Source organism: Pelecanus crispus, chromosome 1, assembly GCF_030463565.1.
Source record: "Pelecanus crispus isolate bPelCri1 chromosome 1, bPelCri1.pri, whole genome shotgun sequence".
Classification (NCBI taxonomy): Eukaryota; Metazoa; Chordata; class Aves; order Pelecaniformes; family Pelecanidae; genus Pelecanus; species Pelecanus crispus.
The window spans coordinates 148,892,977-148,912,309 of record NC_134643.1 but is presented as its reverse complement, the minus strand read 5'-3'; positions in this window follow the sequence as shown (position 1 = coordinate 148,912,309).

Below are 19,333 nucleotides of genomic sequence, written 5' to 3'. Positions count from 1 at the left end.
CAGGGCCAGCAAGAAAAGCAAAGCAACACAAATCCTTGAAAATGCAGTAAAGATGCTGTTTGCTGAGGAATATACCCTTTCTGATACCTGACAGACTACGAACAATTTACTCTTCAAAGTCTAAATATAAGCCAAAGGAAGAGCTAGGATAGCAAGAGGGCTGTGGGCGCTGACAGGTATCTAAGGAAATAGAGAAAAAATGCTATCAGCAGGCAGGCAGTTGCTCCGGGTGTAGAGGGAGAGCAGCTGAGTCAGATGTTCTGTATTCAAGGTTGAAATGAATGGCTGGACGTCAGGTAAAGGGAAATATATCTAGACACTTCTGTTGTTTTAAATACCTTATAGATATTCCAGGACTCGTACAGTAGTAGTATTATTGTATTGATATTGTTGCAAATATTGTATTAGAAGCCCCGGTAAACTTCCTCAGTTCAACAAGAAAACAAGCACTCCAGTAAAATACCTGCACAGCTTGGTAGAAAAGGTAAGGAGGCCACACTAGGGAAAATTCCAATTCTGGGGATATATGAGAGGGAACTCACTGCAGAAAATGGTAGGCTTACGTACTTGCCCCAAATAATATAACCTGCTGCCGCTGTTGGAGTCAGAATGCTGGTTGGAGGGACCATTGAGGTGATCCAGAAGGGTGTTTCTTACATCCCTGTTAAATCTTGTGGTTTGTACCTGTGGATAAGTGGCTAAATAAGGCTTTGATCTAAAAGTATTCCTTATGCATCTCTGTAAATTTGTGCTGTTCTGGGAAAGTAAAAAAGGACACATACAGCCATGCTTGCACTTTTAATGTGGTGAAGAAAAAACTTGAGAGTGGGAGTCTCCCAGAATACCACTGCTCGCGATTGCTTCTTCCCTCGGGCTGAGGCTGGGAGCGGCTACTTGGCTCTGCCTTCCCCGACCGAAAAGCCATGAGGAAGCCAAAGGCTACAAGGACTGTGAACTTTCTGCTTGGCAAGGAGGCATAGCTGATCCCTGGAAATGAGTAAGAAAACAGCTACTTCTAGCAATAGACAAATTTTGAACAATCCTGCACCTCCTGTGCAGCAGAACCAAACAAGCTAGAAGGCATTTTGCCTTCAGTTTATCTGGTAGGAGACTTGGTGACTGATCCCACAAATACTGCTCTTGTTTCAGGTCTGTAACTTCCATCACCCAGGTATCTTGTTATTCAGTCCCTAAGTGTTACTGAGTAAGATAGTGGCCTGAATAATACATATCACAAACGTGAATATAAAGCTGATTATAATTGTTATCATTTAAATGAGATCTGTATTTTAAAAGTTTAAGCAAGTAAGCATTTTTGAATAAGGATAAATCTTTAATCCTGTAATTTAAGTACGGCACATTGCCTTGAAAAGTATTGTTAATGGCCTAAACAGACTGACGGGGTTTCCTGAGGAAATTGATGGTAAAACTGCGAAGTAATTGCATAAAGTCTATGTAACATCTCATATTCCAGTTGTGGTACATCCTGATTTGTCAAGCAGACACTTAAGAGAGAGACTACAAATGCTAGCATTTAATTCAACAGTATTTACTAGATTAAATGAAAACTGAAACATGCTATGGGAAATATAATGCTTTTTTAAATAAAACTTTGATTGTATTAATTTAGCTACAACACATCTTGGACTGTGATATTTTCATTTCTGGATTACTTTATTCCTTATATAGAGCAGTGACTAGGCTTCATTAACTTTAGGTGTCTGTAGTATTGTGACAATGTCTGAAGAACATCTGAACTCCCTTTGCAATTAATGGAGGGAAACAGGCACTTTTTGGTGTACCATTCATTTCAGAGAGCACCTTTAGCATGAGATGAGTCACTCGGTAGAAGTATCTGTTTCAGTAAATGATAAATGGATTCCAGACAGCTAGTTCAGGTGTGTATGTCCACCCTTAGTCTGATGAATCACGCTCCTGATGCTTACACTAGACTGCCATGTACACTTGGAAGAACAGCACGACTGTTTCAGGTGGCTGACTTCCAGTTGGGTATAACTGAGAAGCCAAGGGATAAAGCAGTCTCTGCTTGGGAGGGAAAAAGCCACAAGAAGTCTGGAGAGAAGGGATGGTGAGCAAAATTTGCTGAGATTTACTTCTCAGTTTTTCCACTTCCCAACCCCATGAATCCTGCTGTCACCCAGTGGCTGGTCTGTCTTGGAGCCAGCTGGCATTGGCTCTATCAGACATAGGGGAAGCTTCTAGCAGCTTCTCACAGAAGCCACCCCTGTAGCCTCCCGATTCCCCAAAACCTTGCCACGCAACCCCAATACACAACCCCATGAATCCTACTGCCAGTGGCAGCTGGTCCCTGAGGGACCACAGTCAGGCTGGTCCCTTTGCCCTGGCCCACAAGTTCCCCAAGACCCAGCAGAGCTCTCATCCTTACTCCCTGTGGGGTTTCCCCTCAAGCGGAAGGTGGAGAGAAGTCTTTGTGGGAAGGGCAGTGTGGTTGACTGCAGTAAGATCCTGATCCAGTGCTCCAGCTGGAGTCCCATAGGGCGTACGTTAGAAGTGGCAGATGATGCAGAACTCGTTACATGTGATTTCTGTGATAGCTCATACTTCAACATAGCTGATTTGCGCTGTGTTGTACGCCTTGCTTTTCATGCATTTTCCTGCTTCCCTCCTCTTCCCTGCCCCAACTCCTCCTTCCCTCAGTGTCTGTTTTTCTCCACTGTACTGTACTGTATCACTGCCTGGTCTATGCATCGTTTATGTGGTAGTGGAGTCTTTTGGGGTTGTGCTGTAAGAGAGAGACAGCAAGTGAAAAATGGGAATCAGCAGCAATTCAAAGGTATAGTTTTTCATGTATCTCACAGAAAAGATGGTTTAAGGTGCACTGATTTTTTTACCTGCTTTTGTTCTACCAAGGATCTAAAATCAGTAAATGCTGTAATCGTTGCTTAAGAAAGAGGAAATTAATACAAGTGTGAAGTCAACTGAGTTGTAAAGATTAGACTCATTCTTTCATCTTTGCATAAATTGTTCATCCACTGTTGATTGACATGAAAGTTAGTTTAGCTTTACTGCTGCCCCTAAAGCTTCGTCTATGCTAGTAAGTTAAATATGCAGAGGATTATTCCCTGGTAGAGGCCAGCTGGCACTGAATGCCTGCACCCATTGAGCTTGCAGACACTGACAGCAGGGTGGTTACGTGCACCCAGTGTATTTGGACTGATCTGAGGCCAGTGCTACCCCTGAACCATGCCTGCAAATTCTTTGGGCACCTGGTTGGGCTAAAACTGTGCCCTGAAACATTTTAGAAATTTAGCAACCTAAGTGATGCCTTGAAATACTCCTGAGGTGTGTTTAATGTGAACAGCCCAGATGTGGCCTTGATGTCCAGCGCAGTGTGACTGTCACCTGAGTGCCCTACTGCAGGGTCAGTGTCCTGGTTTTGGCTGGGATAGAGTTAATTTTCTTCCTAGTAGCTGGCATAGTGCTGTGTTCTGGATTTAGTAGGAGAAGAATGTCGATAACACACTGATGGTTTAGTTGTTGCTAAGTACTGCTTATGCTAGTCAAGGACTTTTCAGCTTCCCATGCTCTGCCAGGTGCACAAGAAACTGGGAGGGGGCACAGCCGGAATAGTTGATCCAAACTGACCAAAGGGCTATTCCATACTGGAATACATAGCTGGACATGAGCCAGCAATGTGCGCTTGCAGCCCAGAAAGCCAACCATATCCTGGGCTGCATCAAAAGCAGCGTGGCCAGCAGGTCAAGAGAGGTGATTCTGCCCCTCTACTCTGCTCTGGTGAGACCTCACCTGGAGTACTGCATCCAGCTCTGAGACCCTCAGCACAAGAGGGACATGGACCTGTTGGAGCGGGTCCAGAGGACGGCCACAAAAATGATCTGAGGGCTGGAGCACCTCTCCTACAAGGTCAGGCTGAGAGAGTTGGGGTTGTTCAGCCTGGAGAAGAGAAGGCTGCAGGGACACCTTATTGCCGCCTTTCAATACTCAAGGGGGGCCTATAGGAAAGACGGGGACAATCTTTTTAGCAAGGCCAGTTGTGACAGAACAAGGAGTAATGGATTTAAACTAAAGAAGAATAGATTTAGACTAGACATAAGAAAGAAATTTTTTACAATGAGGGTGGTGAAGCACTGGAACAGGTTGTCCAGAGAGGCAGTGGAGGCCCCATCCCTGGCAACATTCAAGGCCAGGTTGGACAGGGCTCTGAGCAACCTGATCTGGTTAAAGCTGTCCCTGCTCACTGCAGGGGGGTTGGGCTGGATGACCTCTAAAGGTCCCTTCCAACCCAAAGCATTCTATGATTCTATGATACCATATGACATCATGCTCAGTATATAAACTGCGGGGAGTTGGCCGGGGGGCAGCGATCGCTGCTCGGGGACTCTCTGGGTATCGGTCAATGGGTGGTGAGCAATTGCATTGTGCATCACTTGCTTGGTATATTATTATTATTGTTGTTATTATTATACTGTTATTATTACTACTACTATTTTGCTTTATTTTATTTAAATTCTTAAACTGTGCTTATCTCAACCCAGGAGTTTTTCTCACTCTTCCAATTCTCTCCCCCATCCCACTGGGGCAGGGGGAGTGAGCGAGCGGCTGCGTGGTGCTTAGTTGCTGGCTGGGGTTAAACCACAACAGTCAGGCAGTACAGGGGTGCTTGGCAGTAAGCAACCGTGGGGAAAATAAAACTGTGTAGAAACTATGCTGAATCCTGAAAGCAATTGTTATTATTAGATTCTTAATCTTGGTATTCAGCTCATGAATTATCATGAATTCAAAATTTATGAAGGTTGAAGCTTTATAAACAAGTGACACTTTAAACTGAAGAATAAATTGTGAACATTTATTTTGTATTGATCAATTTTATAAAGTCACCCAATCTTATAATAAAATTTATAAGCATTTGGGAATGTCTGCAACAAACTATGAACAACTGGTAGATTGTTCTGCCAATTATTTATGGAAAATGCGGATGTTTAGAATTGTGTATCTGCTCAGATGAATCATATATTTTTTGCATAAACATAGAATTGGAAGAATTTGGTGATTAAACATTAAAATTAACATTACTGCAACACACTTCTGTTAATTAATTTCTTATTTCTTCTAAGCCAATAGCTTTGTAGGCTGATCTTTTTAATTATTTGGGGAGTATCAACTATGCTGAAGACAAAAATTGTCTGCTGTGAGAAGTTAAATTATTTCCCTGGCTTAAGTCCAGAGACAATGTAAGTTTGAAATACACAGAAGAGTTGGTGAGATCTATGCACCACCCCTCTTTAATTGCACATTGTGAACATCTCCAGGGAGAGCTCCAAGGGCTTTTGTACGTGACATCGGGGGAAGATAGTCCTACATACTATTCTATGAGGACTGACAAGGTGGTTTTGGAGCTATATGCTGTCTCTAACTGCCAAATTGGACTTGTATTTCAGAAGGTCACCTATGAAGTTTGCTTAGTGTGTATGAAAGAGTTCAAAGTAGGAAAATGCAAACAAATCACAATCAAAAATGAAATAATTTTGGATAAAATTGAGGATTCTCCTGCTTCCTGCTGAATTAAAAGTTGAAAAGAATATTGCTGCCTGGCCAAACAAAACATCTTTCATTTAGAACAAAAGGTTCCATTGGTTGCTAGGACATTTCTGGGGGAGACAAAGGGAGTTTTATTAAAAATATAAGTAAAATTCAAAATCAGCAATTTAGGGTACTATATTGCATGCGTATTGACATTAACTAGAACACTGAAGTCATTGAATGAATCAGGCGATTTGTCCTTATGGGGATTATTAGAATGTATAAGGTCTAACATTCTTCCTGTGCTGCAGTGCAGGTTACTTTGAAGTTTCTTAAATTTCAGGCCCACTTCCATGTATTTCTTTACCAGAAGCAAATCTGTTCTTTGATGCGAACCTCCATGATTCCCAAAATTGGTGGTTCTTTTCCTGACAGTGTAGCACATGATGAAACACCACTGAAGATCTCATTTTACTACCATTACCTTCAGAAGCATGTCTCGTACTGACTTTACTGATAGCAAGATGAGATGTTGCTACAGAATACAAAATTCTCTTATGAAAGCAAGATCTGCGCTGACTTCAATGGAAAATTTTCCTGCTAATGGAGCATAGGATTGAGCGCAATAAGATGATTGCAAGAGTATGTTTTTCACCTTGATGAAAATAGAAATAATGGAATAGCTTTCCTTAGCTCTTCTTTTGTAAATAATTTCTTATACCGCAATGATATTTACTTTGGGAGTATAGTTTTGTAAGCCAGAAATTGTGAAATGTAAATATTAGAGCCTAACAGTCTGATTTACTTTGAATGTATGACGGCAATCGCCTAAGCTCTTCCAACCTCCTAGATGCATCAGGAGTGCTCTTAATTAGACTTAGTCTTTAAAATAAAAGAAACAAGTCTCTCTAGTTTTGTAGGGATATAATTTTAGTACCTAGATGATTATTAGATATTATTCATACTGTCATTCATATCATTCTTAGCTTGCGGATAAGATCATGGGTTCATATTCAGTAGTTGTGCTTGATAGTTACTTGCTAATGTTACTGTTACAATTATTAATAGAACAGTAACAGATGCTGCACTGTGCAGTAGTTGTACGGTGTTCTTAGAAGAGGCTTCTGAATAGAGACACGATGCAAATATTTCTCGTTCCTGCCTGAACATCAAAGAGGACAGCAGAATTTGGGAGAAAAAAAAGACTGAGAATGGACAGACCCTGGATGGTATATGTTCCTCTACTATAGGAAGCCTGCAAGTTGAGAACTGCTTAGGAAACAAATGGGATTTCACTAGTGGCTTTAATAGATTTAGAGAAAAGCCAACAGCAAACACTGCTGGAAGGCACAGACAGGGGAGCCCAGGCAGCTTTGCCCGATCTGCTGTCATGTCTCTCCCTCAGCTGGGCACTCACCCAGTTGACTCCTGAGTCGCATTCCCCAAACCCTTTAGATGCAGCTCTGGGCAGTGGTTTCTTTCCCGCTCCATGGCTTGATGCACCTGCTGGAGGTAGATCTTTTGACCTGCTGATCAGTCGTATGCAGCGTCTCAAGCGTCACAGAGTGAAGGGAGCACTCCCAAGCCCAGCTCCCCGCTTTGGGCCCTGTCCCGGGTGGCACATTCCCCAGCAGCAGCAGAGCTCCTTTCCCTCACAGGAGGACACGATGCGGCGGGAGCAGCTCCTGCAACAGTGCCTCCCGTCTCGGAGAGGACAGTCCCTCAGGCTGCAGCAGCTTCACTGCATAGAACAGCTGCTGCATACATTGGTGGTAGTTCAGTTCTGCAGAAGACTTTCGTCTTAACCAAACTATTTTTGCCATCTAGATACTAGGTTGAAACAGAAGATGGGCATGGCTTTGATGCGGTGGATGTCAACACAGAGGAGGGCTCATGTTTCTAGGACTGTATTTCAGGGTCACAGGTTTTCAGCTTCCGCCCAGCTGGGCATTTCAGTTTTAATGCAAAAGCGCTTAGATTCAATTAGGCCAAACTATAGGAAATCATTAAGAGCTCAAAGATTTCTAAATTAGATCTAGCTGAAGGATGAAATGTACATTTCCACATAGCAGGCACAACAGTGGCTGCTGCGGAGGTCTGGTGAGGCCATTCCAGTTCCCTGCTAGTCCTCCCTTCTGACAGGAGGAAAAAAAGTTTAGCCAGTTTGAGGCATTATATAAGATCAAAAATAGGGTTATTACAATTACAAAGTGCTAATTGAAGCACAGGCGTAGTGACTGCCAGAGCTAATTAGAAAGGGACAGGATGCCTGTGTACCAGTCTCTCACTCAAGATGGGATTTGTCTCAGTTCAGGTTCTTTGCATCACTTGATTTCCACTCCAAGCAGCTACTGGCAGGTGGAGAGGTATTTGGCTAATACAATTTCCCATCTTGGCATTTTAACTTAAAATACTTCAGGCAGAGGAGGGCTTACCAACATGCAGTATTCTTTCATGATAGATTATTCAGATTAAAACACTGCTTTATTGTAATTTAGTGCCAGGTGAATGAGAAATGCCCTGCAATTGTACATAGGTGCATCAGAGCTTGAATGCTTCCAAGACTAAAGAAACACAAAGCAAAAAGGTTGTTGGTCAGGCAACAGTCAAAGAATGTTAACAACAATATGAAATAATTATTTCAGCTGTATCCAGTATAGAAAATTAAGCTTCCCTTCTTTTTTATATACTATTAGTAGATATTAGTTCTGTTCTATATAGTATAATATACTTTGAACAACAAAATAAAAAGCACTGCAAAACTCATTGTTACCTGTCTGAAGCTTTTTATACTTTTATTTCTCTTGTAATGTAGATACTGTAAAAGATAATCATATGCTATTATGGATGATTTATTCATATTTGTACAGTTCTTTAAAAAAGTAGGAAATTGCTGTGTTATCATTGCAATTTTGGGCTATTTTTACTATTCTTCTTCATTTGTTAGTTTAGCACAGAGTAGAGCAGACAAAGCCACTTGCTAAATAACAACACCTCTACTGAAAGCAGGAAACGGGAAGAAGAAAAGCTTGCATTAGAGGGCTAGCTACTGAGGAAAAAAAAAAAATCACAGCACAACTTCACCCACTATTATTTAGTTTGAAATAAAACTAAAATCCTTTACCATTTCTGGACTTCAGTAATAGATATACTTATGTAAGTATTATGTATACTTAAGTATGCACAAAACTGAAGCATGTATTAGTGCCGCTGCCTGAAATGAGACCTATAAAAATCAATGCATATTGACACTGACTTGGAAGGAAGTGAAAGTGGGAGGAATTTCACCCACTGGTATCGTTAACTCTTTACATTTTCCAGTTCAGCAATGTGAAAAGTGTTAGAACAGGAACACTTTAAATACTTGTTAACCATTTACACAATTTCTACCAACTCATTTTCTTCCAGGTATCACAGGTCTATGTCTTTTTTTTTGGCATGTTACCCATAATGATAATTGATTTCCATCCCCCCTTTTATAAATCATGCTTACAAAAATAAGGAACTGACTGTTATCCTCTGGTTAAACTTGTGTGATTTAGAGAGTGGAAATTGCTTTTAAAAGAGGTGCTACAAATCCATGAGAGGGACAACTGAATGACAGAATGACACTGATGTATTTGCCAACGCAGTTTTTATTTCCATTGGTACTTGTAGATATCAAGTATTTATAAAATGTTAAATGAGTATTGCAAAGAAAAACCACCGTGCAGGTCAAGCAAAAATGAGAACAGCTTCTTCTATCAGAAGGTGATTTAACATAGCACCGGTCTATCGCAGCTCTCCCCAGGAAAAGAACCGAATATAATGATGTAACCATGATATTGGAGACATGAGCAGAATGAAGTTTTCTAGATATGTATCTTTAACAGCACCTAGGGGCCCAAGCCATAGACCAGACTGTGACTAGATTAGGAGCTGTATAGAGTTTGAAGACTTCCTTATCCAAAAAATTAGAAAATGTATATGCTAGAGGGGATACAGCAATGATATTAGACTCGAATAGACCTATTTATGGAATGCCTTATAAGACAAGCATTTATAAGATACAGTGTTTTGACTATGTTAGGCCAAAAAGAGATGACAAAGGCACAGGCAAGAGAGGGAAGGTGGAAGGAACAAGTGCTGCTTCTTGCAGAGGAAAGGGACCTTGCCTGCATGTGGCTTCATGCCTGAAGACTGGGGGGAGTTGGCCCTTAAGGGCACAGACCCTTCTGAGTGTTTCTTCAAACTTAAAAGAATTTTAGGAGTCTGTCTAAAAGAATGAAAAGAAAGGTATTTTTTCTTTAGCAAGTTTCTTTTAGGAAATTAAATAATGGTAGAAATTCAAACATCATCAGAGTATCTCAGGATAATTAGCTGCCTTGAGACCTTCAGAATTTATTTGGTTGCCTACCATAATTTCCAGAAAGATAGGAGAAAAGCCAGGCTTCCTTAGGCCAAATAAAGGCAGAAGTGTAATTATGAACTTGATCATATTACTCTAAACATACATTGATTAAAAATATATTAAGTTAGAACAGGGATTCAAAACAGGACAACAAAATAAAAAAAAAAAAGGTAAATATGGTTGCTAATGTCCTCACATGTTTGTAAGAATTATAGTTTTCTTTTTTGTCCTATCAGAAAATCAGAGAAAAACTAATTGTCTTAATTTAATCACCACATTTATGAGTTGGTATTTTAAGGCTCGTATTTTTTCTCATGCTCAAGCCAATAAACAAAAGGAATGCAAGCTGGACAATAAGTTGACTTATGAATGCCAGTCACTTGGACAGCACGGGAAGATTTGGCTGTAAACACCAGGTAGTTTGTGGAGGTGTGCAAATGGTTTTCTGAACCTGGTTCCTTTAGTAATTGTATTGTAATTGTATCCCATAGTAATCTCTTGCCAGCCTCTTTTCCTATAGTTTTAATGTCACCCTATGTACTCCAAACAGTGTGCTCCGTACCCGTACCAAGATCTTGGAGCATCATACAGGGGAAGCATTTTCTGGTTTGATTTTTAACGAGAGATGAAGCTTTCAAACTTTGATGAGGTTTTAATGAGTTACCCCTTGATGGCACTCTGTGAGGATACAACTGAAAACACCACAGTAAATCTTCCTCCAACTTGGCTTTATGTGTTTTGCTAACCAATTACTCCAAACTTATTGTAAAATGAGGGCAACATTACAATTTCCTTCTTCAGCAGCAATAAGAGGTAAAGCCAAGGAAAAAAAAATAGCATTCCCAGTGCTTTGCACACCAAATTGGCTTGGAAAGTTCTGCTTCCACGGTCAGTCTGGAATAGTCTTTGCTCATCATCACATGATCACTGATCACTCCTTTCTTTTTTTAATCTTTGTTTATTTGCAGATGATCCCTTCTGAATAGCATCTTGCTGCTAGCATAACCACAGTATTTATTGCTGAGCTGGTTTTGCTGCTGCAATTCCACAAGCTGGAGGGAAAGCAACTCATTAACAGAAGTTTCCTGACACTATTGTATGTCTGCTTTTCTTTGGAATATCTTTCCAAAGAATATTAATAGAGAGGGATGCTTGATTTCTTGTTTCTGACACTTCACCAGCCCCAGGAGGTTTTTTTCCTAGTGGCAAAGGTGTTACATTTCTATGAATCCCCTCTCCTTCATTTTTCTATCGTCCTCCAAATGCCCAGCTCTCAAGCTGCATGCCAAAGCAACAAAGCCAGTTTAGAGGATTAAGAGGATGCATATATTTCTGTTCAGCCTGAATTTTGAGCATAACGTCCAACACTATGTGTGGGATTGCAAGTGCCTCCTCATGCGCGCTTGGTGGCACCTCCTGGTGCCCAAGGACACACCCAAGTACGCCAGCTGTTGGGTGACAGGCGGGCTGCAGGGGTGCGGTGCTGGCACAGCGCACTCGCTACTGCCCCCCAAACCCTTGCCCAGAAAAGTGTAGTCTGCAAGATCCCTTCATAGCTCATAAAATGCAGCTCGCTTATGATTAGAGGCATGTAGCCAGACATGGTGTGTAAACAGCAAGATGCCCACAAATCTAGAGTCTTTAGGCTTATTTTCATTAGCAGGTTCTGTAAACATAAAACTGAACAGTTATGTCCAATGGCGCCTCTATCTTTTATGCAATATAGGACACAGCAATTGAGAAGAAAAGGAAGGAAGCAAAGCCTACTATTTCTAAGAAAAATCTAAACAAATCCTTATTTGCCAATAATTTCATCCAATGGTATTCTGGGGGCTAGAAAGAAATACAACAGAATAGAAAGCAACAACTGTGACAATTGTTTGCCCTAATCTTGCAAAAAAGGTCTTAGAAGGAGAATCCCATTATGAAAGGGCGAAAGGTGGACATAAGATTGATTCTTTTGGAGTTCCATTCACCATCAACACAACGTCGGAGTTTCACCAAAACCAGAAAAAAAAATGCTATCTCAAGGCTTGGGCAGGATCTCTAAGACTCCAGAGAGCTGACCCACATGCCTGCGGCTGGGTTCATGATGGCGAGGTGCCTCACTCCTGGCCCTCTGACCAGAAGTCCACATTGCCCAGAGGACCGCAGGCTATTGTGGGCTATTCTGGGATGATTTTTCATAGCTGTTTGCATCCGGCAAGGATGAGTCTTTCTAATTTTTCAAGGAATTGCTAAATATCTTTTAAACACTTCTCCAGTAGCAGCTTCTGACGCTGGGAACCACTAGGAATCATCAAAGGCTTTTGTCAAAATGGGGAAGGAGGACAAAACCAAAAGACAATAGGGTTAAAGGTACACACAGTTATATAAGCAAGGCCCTTGAAATCAAACAAATGGAAAAAAAACCCCACAAACAATACTGTAATTCTATAATCCCTCCCAGACATAAAGGTTGGCACTCAGCTGTTCAAGTCAGTCAACAGGCTCTCAAGATCAAGCCACTGAAAGCAAAGACTAGTGCAGTGATGTGTTTAAAAGAATTGAAATATGCTTAAATAATGGATGTTCCAGCTTGTGTGTTGCACTTGATCAGCATATATTTCCTCTTTATCACTTGCAGAAAGCCTGACTGCTGTCTCTCAAGAGGCAAATAATTTAGACTGTGTCTAGGAGAGCTGAGATCTAAGATAAATAGCTGTCATCAGTGTGATAGAGCCTGAGACAGCATGACACATAAGAGTCGAGGAGCTTTGTGATCACCGTCTGATTATTAGTTTGGAGACTCATTTTAACTGTGCTAGCATAAGAACAAATATCTATAAATATGCGGTAGAAAGGGTGTAATTTGTTCCTCATACAATATCTGTTTTGTGCTTTAGTGGAGCCAACCGAGTCACTGAAGTATCAATGCACTGTTACAATGCTGTTTTTAAAAAGTATTTCCACAGAAGCTGAAATTGTGTATGCCTGTAATTATTTTATCATCAAAATTTGTAACTGTATATTAATAACCTGCTTCTTGCAAACTCCAGCTGAAAACTAAAAGCTATTCTTTGAATTGCTAATGTAAGGTGCTCTCAAAAAATCAGGCTGCAGAGGTTTCAGGCTGGACTTTCCAAAACAGTGGAAAGATTTTCCCTTAGTTCCTCTGCATCTCAGTTGCTTCTTGGTTAAATGGGGACACCATCTCCCTCTCCCACAGGAACAACGTGACAATTAATTCATTCAGTCTCCTGAAGCACCCGTATCTAGGAACACAGGAGGAGCCACGGAGAACACGTACACCACGTGAGCTGAGCTGGGATAATGACCAGTAAAGAAGGCAAGAGGCCTCCCACAGAACAGTGCGATGCTGGGAAAGTGAATTCCATCCCTCCTGGGCACAGTGATACACAGGATCCGTGGGGAAAAAAACAATCTTTTTAAGACTTACATCACATTGCAGATTCACAAAGGGCACAAGCCAGTGTTTAACAGCTGCAAAAATGTGCACCCCTAGTATATCTTTACTTTTGAGACAGTAGTTTTGTAACCTTACCAAAGTGCCATTAAAAATTTGGTTAACATTAATGAAAACCTTGGTCTTATTCACACAGACAAGACAAAACAAAAACTGCGGTCTTAAACTACAAAGAAGATTAGCCTGATTAAAACAAACTTTAGCTTTTCAGCTGTGTTTATTCTGCAAGTCCAAAAATGAGCATTTTCCCCGGTTAGAAAGATGCTCACAGCTTTGCTCTAACAAGGCTGTGCACTGTCTTGTGCTGCTCTGTCAGTATTAATATAAGTGTATGAAGACTTTGGATACTTCCAAAGGAAAATGAGATAAAACACACTGAAAATTTATTTAGCCACTTCCCAGCCCTTATCTATATGCTTTCCCATGGTGAGTGACTAAGAGCCCCTTTTCTGTCTTGCATCAAGGACCAATGGAAAATATGTTTTACAAAGAAGAGGAGGAGAACAGCAACTGTGAGTGGCACTACAACAGGAGACGTCTATTATGTACAGCTCTGTCCCATTATTTGTGACATTAGATCCTGACCCAACCCACCTTCATCTCATTTTCATTGACAAGGGACTCAGAACTAAAAGCACAAAACCCACACCATTGCTTTGACTGCTTTTGCTGATTAATGGCATGCAAAGTAGTATCCTTATTAGATAGTCTTACAAATGTCTGTGCTGAACTGTAGGGAGGGAAATTTTCACGCAGAGGATTTAGCATAATGCTCAGTGCTGCTTGTGCTCTCCCAGTGAGCTTCAGGGAGAATAAGGTACTTCGTGGTGCCACAGATGCCGATGTTCGAAGTACAAATATAGAATAAGCTTTGTCTACAGGGAGATGCAGGTGAGTTCCTAACTCCACTTAGAATCTGCAGATCATACTTTTTTTTTCTTTAGCTAGAAAGGCTTTCAATGCCTTTCAAAGGAGAAGAGTGAGTGTAAGGTAGCACCCTTTGTTCCTGGAGTTACTTACTCAATCTACAGAGCTCAGGTTTAGATGTCCTCCTCACAACAGTCGTATATCAGGAGTGCATCCTGACCAGTGAGAAAGGCTCATGTAAGGTTCTCCCAAGCTCTTTTGCTAAAGCTTATTTAAAATTTCACTGGACAACATGGAGAATCGGAGCTATAGCAATGCAGAAGCCTGCACACTGCATCTGCAGGAGCCATGTGGGCTCTCTTTTCTGCAGACAAGGAACCTAAATTGTTCCATATGAAGTAAAAAAATAAAATTTCAAAAGATGACAAAGAGAGTGTTGCCATGAAAGGATAGCCTCCTGCACAGTGATGAGAGTTTTGTGTTGCAGGTTAGAAATGTTGTTTCCGCTTCCTTTGACTTGTCTTCTTCAGACTGCCTCATAAGGAAAGTCAGAGAAGGGAGCGATCAGCAGTGCTTTTGCTTCTCAGGTTTCCAGCATATTAAAAAGCTGTTATGACAAATGCTCCGTTTCTGGTAGAAAGCAGTTTTCCTTTTCCTTTTGTTCACCCGCACTTCCTTTGCTTTCCTGGCATATGCTGAAAGGCCAGGACTTCCCTCCTCCTTCAGTTCCTGGATTGCTCCCTGATTTTGTCTAACATCTGCAGCATTTCTATGCCTCAGTTTCTCCATGTAAAACATTATCTTGAACTGTCAGTAGCTGCAAAATAAGAAGGAAAGAATGAGGATACAGGAGGTTGGGAGAGTTGGCAGGCTGTATTTCTGGAAAATTTATTTCAAAGTGCTATTAAAAAACTTGCCAGTCTGTCCAACTCATTGGTAGCCCAAAGGAATACTCTGAAAAAGGGAGGTTATTTTACATATGGAATATAAACTATGAGGCCAGTTGGGAGGAGGTATCATCATATATTCTTAGCTAAAGACACAGAGGGGAGGGAGAAAGAAAACACTGCTGATAGACTTCGCAAACAATTAGCTATGACAACATTTAGAGTAGTAAGTTACATTGTTTGCAGTGGCCCAGATACATTTTCTTCTGCTGGAACTAGAACCATTTTTTAAAATTTGCCATTACTCCAGTCGGAAGCAGGTGGGGTTTGTAAGACTGGGAAAGCTAATTTTGGAAGAAAGAACTGCGAGTCTTTGGCATGAAGCCAGTTACAGTTTGGAAAGCAGAGGCTGAATTATGGAGGAAGTGGGGTTTTCTGCTGTTATTTTTTTCATTTAATCTCCAATGTGTAGAGCTGCATCAGGGCAGCTACCACCCAAAAATGACCAGGACTGTATACACCCTTTTGCGCGCTGATGTCAGCTTCCCCTGCTAAGATTCTACTTTGCACCTTCATCATAAAATTTCACACTGGGTTAAATTTTGGCATGATTCAGAAGAAGATGAAGGACGTGCTCCAGGAATTAGGTCACGCACTCCAGCTTCCTGGCAATAAATAACGGAAAAGGATCTGAGTGAAGGTATCAGTCAACACATGCATGTGTTTTCTTCCTTAAAGCCAGGAAGTCCAAAGTCTATTTTTTTCTACTACCATGCTCTTGTGAATTTAAGTATTTTGGCACCTTCAGAAATACTGGGAGGTTATCTTTTAATTCCGCTTGACAGATAACAAATTTTATTGTAAAATTTTACTATTAAAATCGAAGGTTTCTTTCTGTTAGCTAGTGTTTATTGATTATAACTTCTGATTATCCCCTGTTCATTCAACTCTGACACAGCTGTGTCTTTTGGTCAATATACACTTTCTATTAGCTAATCAACTTTTAAGTTCCGATTTTATCAAGATTGGTTTTAATATGGTTATTTTCAGGGAAAAAGAGTATAAACATTTCAACAAATACTTATACACCGAAACAAAACACTCCAAAATCAAATCCAAATTCATCTCAGCCATCCTGGGCACCATGAAATATTAAACTTGGTGGCCATTAGTCTCATTTGCATCTGGACTATGCATCTCTGCCCACATGCGCTGGTGCTTTTACTCAGCCTAGAAGGCCTCTTGAGGTTACGTAGCTCTGCAGTACAGTCATGGATGGGAGGGCTGCAAGTACCAGTGCAAACAGAACACTCAGTGGTGCTCTGGTCCCGTAACAGAGCTACAGACAAAGCAAGAATATTTGCAGATCTTTCACTCAAACCTCTCTCTTCTCAGCCTTGTGGAACAATGAATTAGAGCAGCATGAATCTGGAGAGGTTCTGCTGGAAAAAAGCTTCACTGAAGTCAAAAGAAAACACAGAGAAATTCAGGTCTTAAAAGAGAAAACTTCTAGAGGAAGAGATATTCCTCTAAACAAAGCCCAAGATAAGATGCCCTGTATCTGCAAATAAATAGGAGTAGAAAAAAAACTACCAGAAGTAAACCAGTTCTTCGTGAAAAACCTCCTCTAGGTAATCTTGCAAAGTCAGATCAGATTTACTTTAATAAGGCATAAAAAGCCTTTTTCAAAGTCAATAGCATCTGGTTGAATAGGGCATACTAGGAGCCTTCATTGATGGCTGCTGGCAGTTGGCGATACGATGTGAGATGAAGGAGCTCACAGTAACGATGGGAACTTTTAGAACCATGTTGTTGTTCTCAGAAATGACAAGGTATGCTTGTAGAAAAGTTAGAGGAGCAAATCTCTAAATTAATTATCCCTACCGACCCTTGCAGTCAAAACCAAGCCCATCAGGGGAACTTTGAGGGGGAAAAAAAAAAGTCAGTCTTGGGGTTTTAAACAGACCAACCCCTTTGTATCCTTTGGAAAAACTAGATGCATCATGCCTGCCATATTACTCACATGAGGAGGAAAAAGTCTCAAGGATCTTTATGGAGTACTTAAATGAGTAAGGACAGATGTTATTTTAAAAAGCAAGCAAGCAACTTCAGGGTGTGGTACATGTACACAAGGGGGAAAAATGACATGACAAACAGGAGACCGGTATGAATCACTGAAAGTTATGTGCTGGAAATGCAGATGGCATAAGCAAGAATTTGAAGCTTCCAGAAGAGGGAAGCAAAGAATAATTATCAACATTTTAAGATTTCAAAGTAATTCATCAACAATTTTCTCTCCTGTACCGTTTTTGAAGCAATCAAACCATATCAAGAACAAGTGGAGTGACCCTCTCCTTACAAAGTCATGATGGTAGCCAAAATTGGCTGTGGCTTCTAACTAAAATAGTTGCTAGTTTTCATCTCTGAGCTGAGCAAAGCCTGAGGAAATTCTTGGTTATGAGATTCATTCTCTTCGCAGTCTGGGTAGTTCATTTATAACCACTGCTCCGCTCAAGGGCTGCCTGTTAATTCCACTCTGTGCAACTTTGCAGGGAGTCTAGAGTGGATGTGACACATTGTGTGCATAACTCAAAAATCTCTGTATATATTTTTTGTCTCAAACTTCAGCTCTTGGAATCATGTGACTAAGGGAGACTCTCTAGCTTTTTTCTTAATTTCAATTCTTCATTGTCATGGTTTCAGAGAAACAATTGAAAACAGGAACCATGAATGTTAAGTACAGAATACAGTAAGGCAAAATGCCCTTAGAAAGATCTTATGATTTTAAGTCACTACCATCGATTTTTTGATAGTCCAACATTTATTTAATGATCAGAATGAGGCTTGTCCTGAGCAGCCTGCTCTGGCTGACCTTGCTTCAGCAGGGGGGTTGGCCTAGATGATTTCACGAGATGCCTTCCAACCTTAATGATTCTGTGATTCTGTGTTTGCAATGTCAGACACTTCATTATAATTTTAAAGGGGTTCATCTTATAAACAGTTTTCTGTTGCTATGTGCCAATCATTTCCCAAACACTTCTCCCTGTACGTGAGTGCACGCACGCACGCTTCCCCTCACACATAAACACACACGCAGATGGCCCTTGCTCTAGTCTATATAATAATGACTTGAGTATAATAAAAAGCACAACTGGAATTTCTTTTAAATGCCTGTGTCAGGATGATAACGTGAGCCGATATGAAGATGGCATTTCATTAATTGTGTTAAGTCAGTGACAAACATGAAAAGTATGAACATGCCAGTCTCAGAATTGTCTCAAAAGCAGTTCATTACACACCTCTGATCTGCCACTTTTCCACCAGGGAGGTAGTGAGATCTGAGAAATAAGCTTTCATATGCAAGCCCACCACCTCCCACTTCCACTGTGATCATGCCTCTCTGTGGATCTGTGAGAGGCACAGTATTACAGAAGACTCCTAGGACACTGGCATACACTTTAACTCACCAGTGTCCCAAGCAGCCACGTGTTGATATGTTTTAAGTAGATCACCTATAGGGCCTGAGCATTGTGAACCTGAAACACGGTAGTAATCAGTTGATTCAATTGCACTATGCGCTCTGTGGAAAAGATAAATCATACAGTACAACTTACATTTAAAGTAAGTAATCATACCTTGCCATTTTTCAAAATATCCTCTTCATGGTTTCTATTAAGTTGCTGAAGCCACTGGCTTCAGAGCTCTAATGAAAATGTGAGCAGTGGTCCACCATGTACCACTATTTTTAGGGCAACTCTTCCCAGCAATTTCTCTCTGCTCTGAGCACTGTAGGACTAAGAAGAGTAGACTACTTGCCTTTTGTTGGTCAGATGTAGTTTACCAGGAAGGTTTGGTTTTTTTTTTTTTTTAAAGTTAATAACATGGAGAATTGTTTTGAATGCAAATATCTCTATGAAGCACACGAGATTGTAATGTACTTACGGAGGACAGTACAAAGGAAATCTTATTCATATACAATTAAACAAAAAAATGTTTTCTTTCATTAAAAGATGTTACAATATGTTCAATATACTGACTGCCCAGCAAAGAAATCCTGCAGGAGAGAGAACACTAGGTCCAATTACAAAAACCTTGGAGTTCAGAATCCATATGTATCATACTAATGGCAAGTGCCAAGACAGTATTTTGAGAGAATATAATACATTAATTAAAGTAATTTCCACCCTCTTTTATGGAAAT